Here is a 20,559-nt window from a genome sequence, read left to right on the forward strand (position 1 = left end):
TTGTATTCCTGTGCTGCTTGAAAGCTCCAATCGCCGGATTTTGGGTCTGGGGCAACCCAGGTCTTCGTCCGACCATTCCAGAGAGTGCTTTCTCTTCGGAGCACGTCTGGGGACTGGCTTCTCTGCTTCTACCTTAGCTGGCGTGGCCAAAGGAACATCCCCGTAGAGCCGGTAGCCACCAACCAGGCAGTATGTCTCCCCATGCCAGCCCAACTGCGTTTCTCCACACCCGCGGTACAGGACATGGTAGTGACCAGGTGTAGGATGAGAAGCGGGAGCCACTGCTGCTGCAAAGAAAATCAGAACTGATCAGTCACTTCTGCTGTGCACAGTCTCCTGCCAGAATTTCCCTCTCTCATGTCTCTCCCAGTTTCTGGCTGAAGACCTTTTAATCTACTTGACGTCCAAAACACAGCCTTGGCGCATCATCTCTATGAGTCCCTAGAGAAGGGACACTGGCTGCAAAAGCAATCCCTAGAGCCTAGGGCTGCAGCACATGAGGAAGTCTCTTCACCGTTCCCAGGGAAAACAGTAGAACCCGAAAGTAATTGCAATCATGATCCTCTCCATCTCTCCCTTCCACAACAGAGAAAACATTTCTTGCAGTCTGTCACTTCTGAGGCTTTCATGGAAATGTCTTTCAAGTTTTGGAAAAAAATAATCTAATATAAATTGGTTAAGAACCCCGCCCACCTTGTCAACCCCTCTTGGGCCCCATTTATACTGCCTATTTCAACCACACTGAACTCTAGCTGTCTAATACTTTTATGTCGATTAGAACAAGGCCAAATACTGAGGCAGAGTGATCAGGAGACTCAGAACCGGGTTCTGGGTACCAAGTCTAGGCTCACATCAACCCAGCCTCCTGGGACACCATCTCCTCAGCCCTCCAGTCTCATTAGCACTTCATCACCGCCCCCCCTTCGTTCTTACGGTCTTCCCATCAATATGGCAACACCCTCTCCCCTAGTACTCAGCAACTCAGTAAGGGATGTGTCTGAGGGGACCGATATAGATGTCTACATGATAGCACAGTGGTGCCTGGGTTTGAAGGTGCGGTTCAAGAGTGGCCCTGTTCCTCAAACCGCTCCATTTGCAACTTGCCAACAAAAATGCGCTTGTCTTTTGTTAAGAGGCCAATCAGGAAAGAGTCTGAATGGAAGCATCCTGTAGCCCAAAGGGTAAGGCTACATTTATAAAGCTCAGAACCGTCCTGCACACTTGTCCAGGGATGAGCTTTCACTTGTCCTCAGCAGTGAGAACTGTGCGTCCCTTAAGGCGTCCCAGGTCACTGGTATTACTTACATTTGGGGGGAAAGTGCTCAGCTGTACGTAGTTGGCAACCCCCACAGGAACATGTGCCAGCCGGGTGAGGTTGTGTGTATATCACACCTCCTGTAGAGTTGCCCTGTCTGGGTGTACCTGCTGCACTGCCCACCCAGGGAACAGAGCACAGGTTAGAGTACACATACACTACCCGGTCACACATTCTCACACAGACAGCCAAAAAGATTGGTATCTGGTGGAGAACGGGTAGAGTAGTTTCTCTGAGTGCAGCCCGTTTGCACAGTTATGCTGCCATGGAAACCCTGAGAACGCCTGTGAGGGCATCACTACCCAGTGACGTCATATATGGAACCTTTGACTTGAGGGGCAGGCTTGAGGAGGAGGGGCAGTTTTGTGGAGGAGAACAGGGTAGAGGCAAAGTACTCTGCCTCGCCCCTCACCCCTGGGCCTCCCCACCCACGCCCCAGCCTAGTAGACACCCCACGTGGGGCGTGCCGGTGGGCTGGCACAGCCGCAGGGGCCACAGGAGGGCAAGAGACACCCATATTCTGAGTTTGGCTTGAGAGACAAGATTAACGTAAGAGACAGCTAGGTTGTATGGCACTGACCCTAAGAGGCAGAGATTTGTGTGGCCTGGGGAATCAGGGAATGCTCCTTGGCAGTCGGCCTGAAGGACAAGTGAGATTTGGACCCATGCGGAAGAGAGGGAAGACATTCCAGTTTGGAAGAATAAAGGAAAAGACACACTCTTCTCGACCTTGTCGTGCCCCAAATATAAATCCATAGCACCCTCACATTTTTACAACTGAGGACTTAAAAAAACCAAGAGGCTACGGGGCCTACCCAGTGTTACACAGGTAGTGGAGAGGTGTTCTGCTCAATGGTTAGGTTCATGTCGGGGCTCCACATTTACAGCTAATAGGAATGTGAGGACAAGCTCATGCCATTTCAAATATTTCCAAGTGATACCGAGAGAGATGTTAAAGGAGCAAAAGGAGGGTGCTGAATGACCTCACAAAGTGGAAATGGTGGGCCCATTTTAACATGAAATTGAAAACAAATTCATGACACAAGGACATAATAGAAAATGACAACATAATCATTACACTCCCCTCTCCCCTAGAAGTAAAACTCATTAGAATCCTCTTTCTCTCCACCATGAAAGGATGAGAGAAAGACTCAGCAGCAGCTCCCATGAAAAACATGGTCAACAGTGTGAAGAGGTGTTTCTAAGACGATTTGGTCCGACTCAGAGAAGGAAAGAGACAACTCTGCCCTTAGCCTGATCAAGCCTACGGGAAGGAACATTTGCGGCAGGCTTTGATAGTGTGGCAATGAGAGACAACCTTCTTTAGGAGGGGACTCCCTGTTGCCGACCTCGAAAAAGCAAAGATGGGACATTCGTTTACTGGGGCTGTTGCAGAGGCGATGTGCCCGGGAGGTAGAGACTGCTTCGACTACCATTTTAGAGGTTGGGCCACCCTGGTTGAAAACCACAGCACCTTCTATTCCTAAACTGCTTGAATCAGCGGGTGCGCGTTAGGACACACGAAGTCAGGCCCCATTGGAGCAGACTGCCTTTGGGAGTGGTAGAATGTAAAATGTGAAGGGGAATGCTCTGGAGGAGCTTTGTCATGGCAGGTGGGCCAGCATGAGACCATTCAGATTCTCCAAGGCTCCAGAGATTACTTGGCTGGGAGCATCCCTCTGATGTGGTGGGGGAACTTCTACCTTAATAGGACCTGGCTGGGCATCTGGGGGAGGCAGAATAAATGGTTTATTAACTACGAGAGCGAGAGACTCACCTGGGGGGTTCCACAAAAGCACTTAAAAAGACTTGTACCTGGATTCTTGAGCCAACCCCAAGAAAACTTATCTAGATGTGGAGTAGGGCTCAGGAAGCTGCACTTTTAATAAGCTTCCTGGGCAGTCCCACCACAGTGGTCCATGGATAGAATGACCAAATTATTGTGTATTCTCGGTTGCTTTTGGGAGTCAAAGTGGGCAATATGAGAAACCGCAGCAGCCCTACGTATAAACAGGGAATATTCAAGGCAAACAGAGGTGTTTAGTTATTCTATGCATGAATCAGATTTGAGAAAAGCTAGCCTGCTGGTTAAAGAACACAACCCTTACGACAGACAGACCAGATTCTGTCCTACTTACTTGTGTGATTTTGACCAAGTTCTTTTATCCTTCTGACTGTTTCTTCATATGGAAAAGAGCTATGGCTGTACATTTAGCACAATATTCTCTTTTGGCAAAAGTTGCTCTGGGTCCATGTGTGCTCTCTGCAACGTAATCCTTTACAGTGCGCAAGCATTTTTAAGTTGTTTGGTGAAGTACTACACTTGACTTTTAACTGTTCATTACTTCGGGCAAAGCTTATGTAGTGCTGCAGAGACTAGAACCTATGCAGAGATAGTGAGAGGATGTTATAAGCTTATTCTGCCGGTTTATGAAAAACTTTTAACCTTTTCTCCTCTTCCTCAACCTGCCACCAAGAGATGAGAAAGAAGGCAGAGCCTGGAAATGCACACCAGGCAATACTTCTGGGGAGTTAGTTGGAGCGGGAGGGCTGACGCCTGAGCCCAGCTCCGCTTAGCCGTGCGGGTCCGCGGCGTGTCCAGCGGCTGTGGCGGAACCCGAGGGTGGTGGGCGTGGGCCCGTGTCGCGGCTGCACTGGAGCGGTGAGTGAGGGCCATGGGCCGTTCTTGCGCGGCCGCCACATTCCCAGACCGCCCGCCAGCCCTCCTGGTTCCTTCGCCGCTCCCCGCCGCCGGGAGCCGGGAGCCCAGAGAAGCCCGCAAACGGGCACCTGCGCCCGCCGCCCGGAGATACACCAGAAATACATCTACACGAGGAACAACTCCTACATAACACCTACTGAACTCTGGCAGAAGACCTCAGACCTCCCAAAAGGGAAGAAAGTCCCCACGTACCTGGACGTGTGGATGAAAGGCTCTTGGTGCTGCAGCCAGGAGGCAGTGCTGTGCCTCTGAGGTGGGAGAGTCAACTGCAGGACACTGGTCCACAAGAGACCTCCCAGCTCCACGTAATATCAAATGGCGAAAATCTCCCAGAGATCTCCATCTCAACAACAGCACGCAGAATCACTCAACGACCAGCAAGCTACAGTGCTGGACACCCTATGGCAAACAACTAGCAAGACAGGAACACAACCCCACCCATTAGCAGAGAGGCTGCCGAAAATCATAATAAGTCCACAGACACCCCAAAACACACCAACAGACGTGGACCTGCCCACCAGAAAGACAAGATCCAGCCTCATCCACCAGAACACAGGCACTACTGCCCTCCACCTGGAAGCCTACACAACCCACGGAAACAACTTTCGCCACTGGGGACAGACACCAAAAACAAAGGGAACTACGAACGTGCAGCCTGCAAAAAGGAGACCCAAAACACAGTAAGAGAAGCAAAATGAGAAGACAGAAAAACACACATCAGATGAAGGAGCAAGATAAAAACACACCAGACCTAACAAATGAAGAGGAAATAGGCAGTCTACCTGAAAGAGAATTCAGAATAATGATAGTAGAGAGGATCCAATATCTTGGAAATAGAATAGACAAAATGCAAGAAACATTTAACAAGGACCTAAAAGAACTAAAGATGAAACAAACAATGATGAACAATGCAAGAAATGAAAATAAAAATACTCTAGATGGGATTAATAGCAGAATAACAGGCAGAAGAACGGATAAGTGACCTGGAAGATAAAATAGTGGAAATAACTACTGCAGAGCAGAATAAAGAAAAAAGAATGAAAAGAACTGAGGACAGTCTCAGAGGCATCTGGGACAACATTAGACGCACCAACTTTCAAATTATAGGGGTTCCAGAAGAAGAAGAGAAAAACAAAGGGACTGAGAAAATATTTGAAGAGATGATAGTTGAAAACTTCCCTAATATGGGAAAGGAAATAGTTAATCAACTCCAGGAAGCACAGAGTCTCATACAGGATAAATCCAAGGAGAAATACGCCAAGACACATATTAATGAAACTGTCAAAAATTAAATTCAAAGAAAACATATTAAAAGCAGCAAGGGAAAAACAACAAATAACACACAAGGGAATCCCCATAAGGTTAAAAGCTGATTTTTCAGCAGAAACTCTGCAAGCCAGAAGGGACTGGCAGGACATATTTCAAGTGATGAAGGAGAAGAACCTATAACCAAGATTACTCTACCCAGCAAGGATCTCATTCAGATTTGATGGAGCAATTAAAAGCTTTAGAGACAAGCAAAAGTTGAGAGAGCTCAGCACCACCAAACCAGCTTTACAACAAAGGCTAAAGGAACTTCTCTAGGAAAGAAACCCAACAGAAGGAAAAGACCTACAATAACGAACCCAAAACAATTAAGAAAATGGGAATAGGGACATACATATAGAAAATTACCTTAAATGTAAATAGACTAAATGCTCCCACCAAAAGACACAGATTGGCTGAATGGATACAAAAACAAGACCCATATAGATGCTGTCTACAAGAGACCCGCTTCAGACCTAGAGACACATACAGACTAAAAGTAAGGGGATGGAAAAAGATATTCCATGCAAATGGAAACCAAAAGAAAGCTGGAGTAGCAATTCTCATATCAGTCAAAATAGACTTTAAAATAAAGACTATTAGAAGAGACAAAGGACACTACATAATGATCAAGGGATCGATCCAAGAAGAAGATATAACAATTGTAAATATTTATGCACCCAACATAGGAGCACCTCAATACACAAGGTAAATACTAATAGCCATAAAAGGAGAAATCGACAGTAACACATTCATAGTAGGGGACTTTAACACCCCACTTTCACCAATGGACAGATCATCCAAAATGAAAATAAATAAGGAAACACAAGCTTTAAATGATACGTTAAACAAGATGGACTTAATTGATATTTATAGGACATTCAATCCAAAAACAACAGAATACACATTTTTCTCAAGTGCTCGTGGAACATTCTCCAGGATAGATCATATCTTGGGTCACAAATCAAGCCTTGGTAAATTTAAGGAAATTGAAATTGTATCAAGTACCTTTTCCGACCAAAACGCTATGAGACTAGACATCAATTACAGGAAAAGATCTGTAAAAACTACAATCACGTGGAGGCTAAACAATACACTACTTAATAACGAAGTGATCACTGAAGAAGTCAAAGAGGAAATCAAAAAATACCTAGAAGCAAATGACAATGGAGACACGACGACCCAAAACTTATGGGATGCAGCAAAAGCGCTTCTAAGAGGGAAGTTTATAGCAATACAATCCTACCTTAAGAAACAGGAAACATCTCGAATAAACAACCTAAACTTGCATCTAAAGCAATTAGAGAAAGAAGAAGAAAAAAAGCCCAAAGTTAGCAGAAGGACAGAAATCATAAAGATCAGATCAGAAATAAATGAAAAAGAAATGAAGGAAACGATAGCAAAGATCAATAAAACTAAAAGCTGGTTCTCTGAGCAGATAAACAAAATTGATAAACCATTAGCCAGATTCATCAAGAAAAAAAGGGAGAAGAGTCAAATCAATAGAATCAGAAATGAAAAAGGAGAAGTAACAACTGACACTGCAGAAATACAAAAGATCATGAGAGATTACTACAGGCAACTCTATGCCAATAAAATGGACAACATGGAAGAAGTGGACAAATTCTTAGAAATGCACAAGGTGCCAAGACTGAATCAGGAAAAAACGGAAAATATGAACAGAACAATCACAAGCACTGAAATTGAAACTGTGATTAAAAATCTTCCAACAATCAAAAACCCAGGACCAGATGGCTTCACAGGCGAATTCTATCAAACGTTTAGAGAAGAGCTAACAGCTATCCTTCTCAAACCCTTCCAAAATATAGCAGAGGGAGGAACACTCCCAAACTCATTCTACGAGGCCACCATCACCCTGATACCAAAACCAGACAAGGATGTCACAAAGAAAGGAAACTACAGGCCAATATAACTGGTGAACATAGATGCAAAAATCCTGAACAAAATACTAGCAAACAGAATCCAAGAGCACATTCAAAGGATCATACACCATGATCAAGTGGGGTTTATTCCAGGAATGCAAGGATTCTTCAATATACGCAAATCAATCAATGTGATACACCATATTAACAGACTGAAGGAGAAAAACCATATGGTCATCTCAACAGATGCAGAGAAAGCTTTCGACAAAATTCAACACCCATTTATGATAAAAACCCTGCAGAAAATAGGCATAGAGGGAACTTTCCTCAACATAATAAAGGCCATATATGACAAACCCATAGCCAACACCATCCTCAATGGTGAAAAACTGAAAGAATTTCCACTAAGATCAGGAAAAAGACAAGGTTGCCCACTCCCACCACTCTTATTCAACATAATTTTGGAAGTTTTAGCCACAGCAATCAGAGAAGAAAAGGAAATAAAGGGAATCCAAATCGGAAAAGAAGAAGTAAAGCTGTCACTGTTTGCAGATGACATGATACTATACATAGAGAATCCTAAAGATGCTACCAGAAAACTACTAGAACTAATCAATGAATTTGGTAGAGTTGCAGGAAACAAAATTAATGCACAGAAATCTCTTGCATTCCTATACACTAAGGATGAAAAATCTGAAAGTGAAATGAAGAAAACACTCCCATTTACCATTGCAACAAAAAGAACAAAATATCTATGAATAAACCTACCTAAGGAGACAAAAGACGTATATGAAGAAAATTATAAGACACTGATGTAAGAAATTACAGATGATACAAATAGATGGAGAAATATACCATGTTCTTGGATTGGAAGAATCAACATTGTGAAAATGACTCTACTACCCAAAGCAATCTACAGATTCAATGCAATCCCTATCAAACTATCACTGGCATTTTTCACAGAACTACAAGTAAAAATTTCACAATTTGTATGGAAACACAAAAGACCCCAAATAGCCAAAGCTATCTTGAGAACGAAACACGGAGCTGGAGGAATCAGGCTACCTGAGTTCAGACTCTACTACAAAGCTACAGTAATCAAGACAGTATGGTACTGGCACAAAAACAGAAAGATAGATCAATGGAACAGGATAGAAAGCCCAGAGATAAACCCACACACATATGGTCACCTTATCTTTGATAAAGGAGGCAGGAATGTACAGTGGAGAAAGGACAGCCTCTTCAATAAATTGTGCTGGGAAAACTGGACAGGTACATGTCAAAGTATGAGATTAGATCACTCCCTAACAGCATACACAAAAATAAGCTCAAAATGGATTAAAGACCTAAATGTAAGGCCAGACACTATCAAACTCTTAGAGGAAAACATAGGCAGGACACTCTATGACATAAATCACAGCAAGATCCTTTTTGACCCACCTCCTAGACAAATGGAAATAAAAACAAAAATAAACAAATGGACCTAATGAAACTTCAAAGCTTTCGCACAGCAAAGGAAACCATAAACAAGACCAAAAGACAACCCTCAGAATGGGAGAAAATATTTGCAAATGAAGCCAGTGACAAGGGATTAATGTCCAAAATTTATAAGAAGCTCATGCAGCTCAATAACAAAAAAAACACAACGAAATCCGAAAATGGGCAGAAGACCTAAATAGACAATTCTCCAGAGAAGATATACAGACTGCCAACAAACACATGAAACAATGCTCAACATCATTAATCATTAGGGTAATGCAAATCAAAACTACAATGAGATATCATCTCACACCAGTCAGAAAGGCCATAATCAAAAAATCTAGAAACAATAAATGCTGGAGATGGTGTGGAGAAAAGGGAACCCTCTTGCACTGCTGGTGGGAATGTGAATTGGTACAGCCACTATGGAGAACAGTACGGAGGTTCCTTAAAAAATGACAAATAGAACTACCATATGACCCAGCAATCCCAGTAGTGGGCATATACCCTGGGAAAACCATAATTCAAAAAGAGTCATGTACCAAAATGTTCACTGCAGCTCTATTTACAATAGCACGGAGATGGAAACAACCTAAGTGTCCATCATCGGATGAATGGATAAAGAATATGGGGCACATATATACAATGGAATATTACTCAGCCATAAAAAGAAATGAAATTCAGCTATTTATAATGAGGTGCATAGACGGAGAGTCTATCATACAGAGTGAAGTAAGTCAGAAAGAGAAAGACAAATACCGTATGCTAACACATATATATGGAATTTAAGAAAAAATAATGTCATGAAGAACCTGGGAATAAGACAGGAATAAAGACACAGACCTACTAGAGAATGAACTTGAGGATATGTGGAGGGGGAAGGTTAAGCTGTGACAAAGCGAGAGAGAGGCATGGACATATTATACACTACCAAACGTAAAATACATAGCTAGTGGGAAGCAGCCGCATAGCACAGGGAGATCAGCTCGGTGCTTTGTGACCACCTAGAGGGGTGGGATAGGGAGGGTGGGAGGGAGGGAGACGCAAGAGGGAAGAGATATGGGAACATATGTATATGTATAACTGATTCACTTGGTTATAAAGGAGAAACTAACACACCATTGTAAAGCAATTATACTGCAATATAGATGTAAAAGAAAAAAAAAAAGCAATACTTCTGTGTCAGTTTGAATTTTATTCCTCTGCCAGTACTTCACAGAGAGATTTCACCAAAAGTGCCTAAGCTTGCCATGGCCATTGTTGTGAAGAAAGTTCTCTCTCTTTCTAGTCACATCCACTTTTCCTTCTCCTGGGGGCTTAATGGATGTTTGGGGGCAGGAAATAAAATTTAAACTAAAATATCAAAAACAAAAACAAAAAAAACAATTGTTCAAGTGTTCTTTTTTTTTTTTACATCTTTATTGCAGTATAATTGCTTTACAATGGTGTGTTAGTTTCTACTTTATACCAAAGTGAATCAGTTATACATATACATATGTTCCCATATCTCTTCCCTCTTGCGTCTCCCTCCCTCCCACCCTCCCTATCCCACACCTCTAGGTGGTCACAAAGCTCCGAGCTGATCTCCCTGTGGTATGTGGTTGCTTCCCACTAGCTATCTATTTTACGTTTCGTAGTGTATATATGACCATGCCACTCACTTTGTCATGGCTTACCATTCCCCCTCCCCATATCCTCAAGTTCATTCTCTAGTAGGTCTGTGTCTTTATTCCTGTCTTACCCCTAGGTTCTTCATGACATGATTTTTCTTAAATTCCATATATATGTGTTAGCATACAGTATATGTCTTTCTCTTTCTGACTTACTTCACTCTGTATGACAGACTCTAGGTACATCCACCTCATTACAAATAGCTCAATTTCATTTCTTTTTATGGCTGAGTAATATTCCACTGTATATATTTGACACATCTTCTTTATCCATTCATCCGATGATGGACACTTAGGTTGTTTCCATCTCCTGGCTATTGCAAATAGAGGTGCAATGAACATTTTGGTACATGACTCTTTTTGAATTATGGTTTTCTCAGGGTGTATGCCCAGGAGTGGGATTGCTGGGTCATATGGTAGTTCTATTCGTAGTTTGTTAAGGAACCTCCATACTGTTCTCCACAGTGGCTGTACCAATTCACATTCCCACCTGCAGTGCAAGAGTGTTCCTTTTCTCCACACCCTCTCCAGCATTTATTGTTTCTAGATTTTTTGATGATGGCCATTCTGACTGGTGTGAGATGTGTAATACCAAGAATGAACTGCAATGTAAACTATGTAATGTAAACAGATGTAAACTATGGACTCTGATTGATTATGATGTGGTAGTGTATGTTAAACAGGTGTAGTAAATGAACCACTCTGGTCGGGGGAGGCTGATAATAGGGGAGGCTATGCATGTGCAGGGGCAGTGAGTATAAGGGAAATTCCTGTACCTTCCCCACAATTTTGCTGTGAACCTCAAACTGCTCTTTTAAAAAGTATAAATAAATAATAAAAGAGAAATCATATCCTTCAAGAACAAAGAAGTGGGGGAAGAAGGGGTACGTCTCCGACAGAGAATTATTAGCACTACTTTCCCTTCTACTTAGGGCTCTAAGGCATTAGGGCCATATGCTACAAACAACGTTCAATCCAAAATAACAAATGAAAGATTACCACTACTAAGATGAGAAAGTGAATGTGTTCAGATGGGGCAGAGTGCTGAATATATCTACTTCCTTTCCCTGATGGTTCAAAACACTGCTAACTCCCTGCCACATCCTGGTAGAGAGGCTGGAATCACACACTTTCCAAACCGTAAAATCTAGAAATACATATTCCAACAAAACCTTAACTAGATATAAAATTACTCAAGCAAATTGGAGGTAGTATGGAATTCATTTTTAAATTGGCTTTTGGCTGAATATAAAAATCAGCAGTTTAAAGGCCCAGAATAATTTTCAGCAACTAAGGCTTACGCATAACTTAAGAAACTCATTAGCTTCTTAAATTCTTAAATTTTCAGAGCCTGTGAAAGCAGTATAGCCTGGCTATATATTTCAACCAACACTCAAAGCACGTAACACCAGGTAGCATCAGAAAATTTTCTAAGAAATTGATAAAATGCCTCAGCTGCCTGCTGGAGCAGAGGGAGGAAACAGAGCAGAAAAAAACAAAAGACAAATACAACCAATAACAAAAGCAGTCATCTCACAAACTTTTAGCTGAAGGCCTCCCTCCAGACTCTTGCATGATTTCCTCCTTTGCCTGATTCCTTTTAGATGTAAACATTTATATGGTGATCCTACGGTAAAGAGTTATGTGAGTCACCACTTTGTTCTATATGTCAAACAACCTAGTGCCTTCCACATATTCTTCTCCTGTAACTCAGAGCAGAACAAGACAGGAAACCTGTACTCTCTCAGAGACAAGACTCTGCCAACATAGGCCACCTTCCTGAGAAGATGAGGGTTCCCATCTTTTTAATTTGCTGGTAAATTATTGTAAAGGCAGACTTATTTTGTTCTTTGTTTGTTTTGACGGGACACCTAAGTCAGCTTGAAATTACCTTTGATTTCAAACTGAAGACTAAACTTTATCAGACAGAACAGGAATCTGCCCAGTTCTGCCACTTGCTAACCAGGTAACATTGGGAAAGTAACAGTAACTGAGTGTTTGCTACTAAAGCACCGTTCAAACTGCTTTACTTAGATTCATCCATTTAATCCTCAAAAAGACCCTTTGAGGGGAGACCCAAGAAGACAAAGTAACTGCGTGAGAGAACAAGTAACCCACTCAAGATCACAGAGCTGGTAAGACAAAGAACTAGGATTAAACCAAGGTAACCTTTTTGCCAGAGCCTGTACTCTTAACCACTTTACTGGTGGGTTTAAAATTTTTTTAATGTAACCCACTATAAGAAATATGTTCTACAGGGCTTCCCTGGTGGCGCAGTGGTTGAGAGTCTGCCTGCCGATGCAGGGCACACGGGTTCGTGCCCTGGTCCGGGAAGATCCGACATGCCGCGGAGCCGGCTAGGCCTGTGAGCCATGGCCGCTGAGCCTGCGCGTCCGGAGCCTGTGCTCCGCAACGGGAGAGGCCACAACTGTGAGAGGCCCGTGTACCGCAAGAAAAAAAAAAAAAACAATAACACATAACATTTATTGGACATTTACCATACAGTAGGCATTGTGCTGAGTGCTTTACCTGCTAACTCATTTCCTTGTTGAGAAACCAAGGCTCCAAAAGATCAGAGAGTGTCAAAACTAGGTGTGCCTGACTTCAAAGGTCATGCTCTCAACCACTTGACTACATAGTTAGGTACTAGATGTGTGTACAGTTAGTGGTTTGCAACTTCTCCCCAGCAAGTACTCCTTTTTCTCTTTCCCCGCAAGAACCATATTTTGAAAAATTCTGTATGTTAACTTTTTTCATTAATCAAAGATAATTGTAACAGCTGATAGCTTTGAGCTAACCTCTTTGCCTCTTTGGATTTATATAGTTCCAGCCAAATAATGCAGCTTAATATTTTATTTAACATATTTTGGCATCATTTTGGGATACTGAAGCATAACCCACTTTGTAGATGCCTAGGAGTTCAGAGAAGAAGGAAATCAATGGGGATGGGTGGAGCAGTCAGAAGAAATAGGGTCTGACTTCAGTCTCAAAGAAGCACAAATTTCACATAGACTAGAGAAGAGAAAAGATCATGAATGAGAAGTGAGAACAAGTACATGTAGGAATGAGACATAGGGAGCTTGTTAGGAGAACTGGACAAAAGAAATTAAAGAAGAATAAATAAAACATTGAGGCTTTGAAAGATAGGTAAATAAGGTTAAATTTAACCAGACAGGAAAATGCAGAAGCTGGAAAATTTCTGAGCAGGAGCCCTTGGGCTTGGGGAGATTAATCGGCTAGAACAAAGAGCATGAAAGGAGGAAGTGAGAGACTGGCAATTGTAATTCACCTTCCAGGAGGGAAATTGGTGGCTGGGAGGCATAGAAAGGGGTAGAGACTAACTTTTCACTATACCCCTTTTGATTCTTCTAAATTTTATACAATGTACATGTATGAACTAATGTCATATATAGATACACATATGTAATATATATAATGTATAAGTAACATATAGAAGCAGACATGTATGTACGACTATCATTACTGACCCAAAATACCATATAATAAAACTACACATCTACTTTTAGCACACTTAAGAATTAAGGATAAACCACTCCTCAGTTGTACTCTGCACCCTGCAACGCCTGGCCTGAGTAGAGCAACTTCAGCAATTTTCTCATTGGTTTAAAAAATTGATCCTTTAGTCTCTGTCTACCTACCTCATCCTAAGCATCAACTCCAGGCTGGGCTGGTGCCCAAGCAATTATATACTGCTCTTACATGTTTGCCCAACTCGAACGAGAACCTACTTCAGAACTGACTCAGAAATCTCACAGGATGTTGCCATTCACCCCCAGGATCAATGATCAGTAAGAGAGTTATAAGGTCTATACCTCCTGACCCAGCTCAAGGTCCTGACTCAGACAATGCCTGCTAGCTGGCCTCATCCCCACATGAGGAGCCCCTCATCCCCTAGGCTCCACTTCATCACCAGTGTATTGGCATCAATATTTATCTTTTCAAAGGAAATTGTTTACCTCATAAATCAATAGGTATCCTGTTGTTATCAGTTGTTTTGTTTTTAAGAGCTAATTAATGAAATAACTTCATCAACGATTTTGTGGGAAGATGTTGAACCTTTGTACTTTCTGAATAATCTATGTTTTATTTGTAGTGTTAGAAAGCTCAGCAGTGAAAGCAAGTACCCCATACTGCCCAGGCACACAACCTGCTGCCTTAGCGCTCTGAGCAGTAACTGACACAAATGGACGACTACAGAATTATTCTAATGTTTTGAGGTTTAGGGAGAGTTGCATTAGAAAACAATTCCTTCATCATACTGTGACTTCATTACATTCAAAGCCATAGTGGCTAGCTCTTATAGTTTAGAAGTTATACATGAAGATGACATAAATAAATGCAAGATACAGCAGGCAGAGGAGAGAGATAATAAACCAAAACTGACTGACACAGCTAGATCCTAAAAGCCAGCTTGGTTACTCTTTGAACATGTTGCCAATTTTCATCTGTAAGATAACATGCTATATTGTATGAATGAAAGTGTTACATCTAATTATTTGATCTGCCTGTCTTATGTTAGTTACTGGAGAAATATTTATTGAGCTCCACACAGATGAGTAATTTTAGAAACCATGTTAGTAGGGAAACATCCAAGAGTGGAATAAGTGCTAAGCCTCTAAAAACTGTTCTCTCTTTTCTTAAAACTCCTGGAAGGCAGGAAATACCCTGTGTTTTTCTATATGTGCCTTGTGCAGTGCTCACCCTCAAATGACACTAAACTAGAACAAAGAAAACCTTAAAGAAGAGCCATGATTCAAAACTAAAATTAATTAGTATGTCACAGTTCATAAAGTACTTCCCTTACGGATGAGGAAAGCAAGTTTCAGTAAGGATAAGCAATGCAGGTACGAAAATAGAGACTGGGGTTAAAACCAAACATGATCTTGTTAACGTGTTTTTATATGTGTGATTAAGGCCAAGCCTTTGCCCATCTACCCACAAATTATAGGTAAGATGTTACAAACTCATATTATGGAACCTGACTCTTAAAACATTTTAGTGCCCAGAGTGTAGTGAGGTACACACTTCATTCAGCATGCTATTGCTTCTTTGCAACATACACACCCACCAGTTGTCCTGGTGGGACGTGGTTCTCATCCTTGGATTTTGTAGCCCTCTCTAAAATGTACCAAAAACTCTCTGGAAACAACGAAAAATGATTCTCTCCTTTGAACTGACCTTCAGATCACCTCTTTCTGTAAGTTTTTCTCAATCATTTACACTCTACAAAATAATAGTGATTAAATTCCTCGTTCACTAACTCTCTGGTAACTTCCATACTTCAGCATGAATATAATTGAACCTTTTTACTGTGTTTCTGTTAAATATTTGCGTGCATAAACATATGTACACTCTGCTACGTCTCCAATGATAGCTTCTTAATAACTGAGATATTTCAGGCATTTAATTCAGATGTATGCACCATTTGAGTACTCACTAAATAAAAATATATACAATGCTTTTATTCTAATAAGTTCATTACCTCATCACAAAGCAAATATAAAGAAAGCTGCAAATTTATGATATTCGGCTCTAACTTTTACATGTATAGGTCCTGGTTTTACTGTGATTCTAGGATACTATATCGTGTACCTCATTAATAAGGGCCCTCTGATAAACCTGAAATAAACCATCTGGTTTACTCCCAGTTCTATCACCTTTTACTTGTAATACTTGAAGCTAGTCAATCTACTCTTAGACTTAGTTTTCCCATCTTTAAAATGGGAATTGTTGGGGAGAACACTTACCACCATCCCCTCATTCCACGTATTTTCTTCCAGGAGGAGTTCTTTCACTGGAATAACGTACCCAGGCTCTCGCTGTACCATCCCCTCCCCTTCCTTCATCAGGCCAGTACTCCTTCCTAGGGGAAGAGAAGTATCTTACCTGACTTGTAGGTTTGGTAACATAGTAGCTTATCTTTTTTCTTCCCTTTCTTTTTGGAATCTTCCTGTCTTTATAATATCATTTATTAGCCCCATCATATCTCAATAGAGATAATAATTACAACACAAGCTTGTCTTAATGATATTGTATTTGGTAGAATGTAAAACATTTTTATGTGTGAGAAGTTAGTATTTCAATTTTAATACTTCTTTCATCTATTTATTTCATAATAAGTTTTTAAAGAAGATTGATATATTCATTCAATCAGATGACTAAGTTTTCACTAAATCTACTAAAAGGAATAAACTTAATACCTAATTATGCTTGAAATCAAATATCTTCCATCCAACATATTCAGTTGTACGTGGTTTCTTTAATAATACTTTAATTTTCTAAATAGGTGAAAGAATATATTACTTCTACTTAGACTACAGTCTAAGAGTTTAGAGATACAGTTTAGACTCAGAGAGTTATCAGAATATTGGCTGCAAAGATTTTTTAAAATCCTGTACTTTTGTCATAATAGATGTCATAATATTATTATTACTATTTACCTTTGTGAACTATAATGATTTTTAAACATGAACGTGTAACTTTGAAAACACAAAAACTTGAAATGAGCACACTAGAGAATTCTGCATGCTTTTCACCCAAGAATTGCAGTCTTCTACTGACCATAACATCCTTCCACAGTCTAAGGTGATAGTAGGTGTATTATTATCACTTTCATTGTCCTAGGCACTGTTGAACAAAACAGATACGGTCCATGTCTGCATAGAGATCACATTTGAAACAACAGCATGGCTACACAGTTTTTAAGTCATTTTTCACTATTCATAACCCAGCCTTGACAATCATAAAGTTGATAATTCTCACTTAGACTAAAATTGGCAAGGCCCACATATTTTACTTTGAGAAAGAAAACTAATACTTATTGGGTATAATCTTATGCACATTATCCTATTTAATTCTCCTAACACCCTTAAGAAAAGTATTATTTTCACTATTTAATAGTTGAAGGAAATGAGACTCACTGAGATTACAAAATACCAAAGAGGTCATGCACATAGATTAATGAAGAAGGAGACTTTTAACTCTATTGGGTGCCGAAGCCCCATATTTTTCTGCTAGAATCAGATCAGTTAATGCCAATTATATTCCAATTCCAAGTTGTTATTATAATAAGGAAGATTTCTAAACGATAAAAATGATGTATATAAAGACTTAAATCATCATGATATATATAAAGACTTTAGTCATCACTTTTGTAGACAGCAGTGTAGAGCTTATTTATTCTGTAGATAGCAATGTAGAGCTTTTGTCCCATACTACACACCAAAGAGCCATTCTCATCATAGACAGTCAATAAATGCCGAATTAAAATGTTCATATGTAAAAGAAAAAGCAAATTATAGCCAATGGAGTTACTTCCATAAAGTTTAAATGATTCCTAACAGACACTATTATTAAAGAGACACATCAACACTTTAAGATTGCTAGACTGAACTCCTTTAAAAGATATCCTTGCTCACGTATAAAATAACTCTTCATATAAAAGTGTGTTGAGTGGTGCCGAATCATTCACACTCCATCTCTCAGTACTCTATTACTTCATGAGAACAGCTGAACTGATTCAGAATACAGCAACATAATTTCCTTTGTTCAATTGCTGGCTATGCCTCTGAATAGCTGTGTGACCTTACACAACTAATTAACATCTCTGTGCCTCAGTTTCTACATCTGCGAAGTTAGAGTCATAAGAGCATCTATTGCACAGTGTTGGTGTCCTAAGTGAGTGACTCTATGGAAATTGCTTAGAAGAGTCCCTGACACGTAGCAAGCATTATATAAGTGTTAGGTTGTTTTTTTAAAAAATTAATAAATTTATTTATTTATTGGCTGCATTGTGTCTTCGTTGCTGTGCGCGGTCTTTCTCTAGTTGTGGCGAGCAGGCACTACTCTTTGTTGTGGTGTGTGGGCTTCTCATTGCGGTGGCTTCTCTTTGCTGTGGAGCACAGGTACTAGGCACGTGGGCTGCAGTAGTTGTGGCACGTGGGCTCAGTAGTTGTGGCTTGCAGGCTCTAGAGAGCTGGCTCAGTAGTTGTAGTGCACGAGCTTAGTTGCTCCACAGCATATGGGATCTTCCCGCACCAGGGCTTGAACCCGTGCCCCCTGCATTCGCAGGCGGATTCTTAACCTATAAGTCTTAGTTATTATTGCTGTTGTCGATATTGTTGTTGTTGTTGCTGTTTTAGAAATTCAGTACCTCATGTCCATATCCCCATAATCCACAAAGGACTTGAAGGGGGATATTATGGCCAACCAGAATCTCTTCCTCAGGAGTTCTGGGCTATGAAAAAGAACCTACACCATAGCTAAGTCCCTAGAGAAGTTAGAGGAGCCAGTTCTTTAACTGAAATGCAGACAGTGAGGGCTCCAGGCTGGGTAATAACTGCTCTATGAATCTGCCAATGTCTTCTATCCAAAGATCACCAGGAACACATCTGCAGTTCTATAAATCTGGGTTTACTGACTCATTGCAAGCAGGAGTTATGGGTACCATGAGGAATCAGGACATCTCAGTAAGAGGATGTTAGAAATAATTTATTATAGGATTTGGACTTCTTGTAGGTGATTCTGTGGAGCATTCAAGGAAACGGGTATCTTCCCTGCATTGGATGCTGTCTGGAAGCAGGAGTGATTCTCTGATCAGGTATCTCAATAATTTATATCTAGACAGTGAGAATAATGAAATTGAGATAAAGCAATAATTGGTAAAGAAGAAGCAGGCCCTTATTATTAGCCAGGAAAGGGCAATGTTTGCTCATTTTTGTGGTTTGAACAATGTTTTTACCTCTGTCTGTTCAAACATGATAATGAAGTGGTCTTATTTTTTCTTGCTCCACTACAGTGACAAAATAGTCCTGACTGAGGTTGATGTTCTATGAAAGTGTTTATGTTGAACAGGAGAATGCCACAGATTCACTGGGAGTGCCAGGCCAGCTTCCAGCTAATAAGGGCTGCTTTTCTCTTTTTTAAACTAGGTAAGAATGCTTTGCTTGAAGGGCAGAGCTGGCCAGGAAAATAACTATTATTATTATTATTTACATAGATTGACAGGTTTATAACTTATAAAGTTCTTTTATATTCATTGTAAAACTTGAGTCTCTCAGAACAATCCTGGGAGACAGGTAGGCTATAGGGCCTCCACGTCGCACAACTCTAGGGGGCCCATTCATAACGTATTCCACGTGAATGGCACCTCCCCAGTGTGAACAGTGTCCTTGGTAGGAGTTGTGCAACAAGGTTTCCCTGGCAGGGCAGACATTTCTATTCCTTTTTACAATTATAAAAATTAAGTCAAAGAAGCTTCCTGAGTGTTCCTTAGTTCCCAATAAACCTTAAGAGTTCTCTCTGGCAACCTGTTCAGCTGCTGACATTGGATCTCTGCTTCAGTCATGTTTCCGATTCCAAATTGCACCAGCCGGCGCTGTTATGACCTAGACCAGTGGTCCCCAACCTTTTTGGCACCAGGGACCGGTTTTGTGAAAGACAATTTTTCCCTGGACTGGGTGGGGGAGATGGCGAGCGATGGGGAGCGATGGGGAGCAGCAGATGAAGCTCCGCTCGCTTGCCAGCCGCTCACCTTCTGCTGTGCGGCCCAGATCCTAACAGGCTTGTGCACCGGTACCAGTCTGCGGCCCGGGGGCTGGGGACTCCTGAACTATATTGGCTACTACAATAAGAAAAGCTCTGCCTTCCACAACTTTGTCTATGCTTGCCCAAAAAAGGACACTAAAAAGGGTACTGAACTTATAATCTCTTTCATATAGCCACTGCCTAAAGCAGAAAAAAAAAAAGTGTGTCTTTGTCTGTGTGTGTGTGTGTGTGTGTGTGTGTGTATGTGTATTGCCTAAAAAATATATCTTAGTATATTTTGCCTACAAGCTAGGAGTGACAGCTGGAGAAAATGATTTTGAGTTCTGAAGACATTTGAAAAAGCAAAATATCCTGCTTAATTCAGGAGCTAAAATTTTTAAATGCAGACTGAGCTACTGGTAACACATCTTGCCACACTCTTGGAAACCTGCCAAGTAAAATGTCAAAGAAAATGGAATTTCCCATGAAATGTCCATTAATAATAAATTTTTGTCCATCACTGTCTTTTTGTAGCTGGGAAATTCCCTCTTGCTACTAAATTCCTCTCCTGAGATATCATATAAAGTGAAACTGAAAATGTAATACCCTAGTGACACAGCAAGCAGTTTCTGGAAAGAA

General features: G+C 41.0%; 1 protein-coding gene across 3 annotated transcripts in view; it reads right to left on the reverse strand.

Annotated features, from left to right (window-relative positions):
- The window catches only part of LOC149747025 (uncharacterized), a 27,259-nt gene continuing 6,700 nt past the window's right edge, over positions 1-20,559 (reverse strand). Inside the window, exons 4-5 of one of the 3 annotated variants that reach the window (XM_089898985.1) lie at positions 16,143-16,258; positions 1-284 (exon numbers count right to left, since the gene is read on the reverse strand). The gene's annotated coding sequence lies outside the window, so the exon portion shown is untranslated. Of the gene's footprint in view, positions 288-16,142; positions 16,259-18,864; positions 19,014-20,559 lie in introns of those variants that run through there. The other 2 variants (XM_089898984.1, XM_089898983.1) reach the window with 2 other exon arrangements.

Source organism: Delphinapterus leucas, chromosome 17, assembly GCF_059928025.1.
Source record: "Delphinapterus leucas isolate spDelLeu-1000000601 "Yukka" chromosome 17, BTC_Dleu_Yukka2, whole genome shotgun sequence".
NCBI lineage: Eukaryota > Metazoa > Chordata > Mammalia > Artiodactyla > Monodontidae > Delphinapterus > Delphinapterus leucas.